The sequence below is a fragment of the Tarenaya hassleriana genome, unplaced genomic scaffold (genome assembly GCF_000463585.1).
Source record: "Tarenaya hassleriana unplaced genomic scaffold, ASM46358v1 Cleome76, whole genome shotgun sequence".
NCBI lineage: Eukaryota > Viridiplantae > Streptophyta > Magnoliopsida > Brassicales > Cleomaceae > Tarenaya > Tarenaya hassleriana.
Genome location: NW_010970123.1, coordinates 482,964 through 483,350, shown reverse-complemented (window position 1 = coordinate 483,350; position 387 = coordinate 482,964).

Genomic DNA, 387 nt, shown 5'->3' with positions numbered 1-387 from the left:
AGTCAGAAGTCTGTAAAGCCAAGTCTTCATTTTGGTTCGTTCTGACTCGGTCGAGTCAACACTTGACTCTGTCCGAGTCAAAACTCTGATCTGTCGTTCTGACTCTGTCGTTCTGACTCGGTCGAGTCAAAACTCTGACTCTGTCCGAGTCAAAACTCTGGGAGACTCTCGTTCTGACTCTGTCGAGTCAAAACTCTGACTCTGTCCGAGTCAAAACTCTGACTCTATCTAGGTCAAAACTCTGGGAGATCTCTCGTTCTGACTCGGTCGAGTCAACACTCTGACTCTGTCCGAGTCAAAACTCTGAGTTTCTCTCGTTCTGACTCTGTCGAGTCAAAACTCTGACTCTGTCCGAGTCAAAACTCTGACTCTATCTAGGTCAAAACT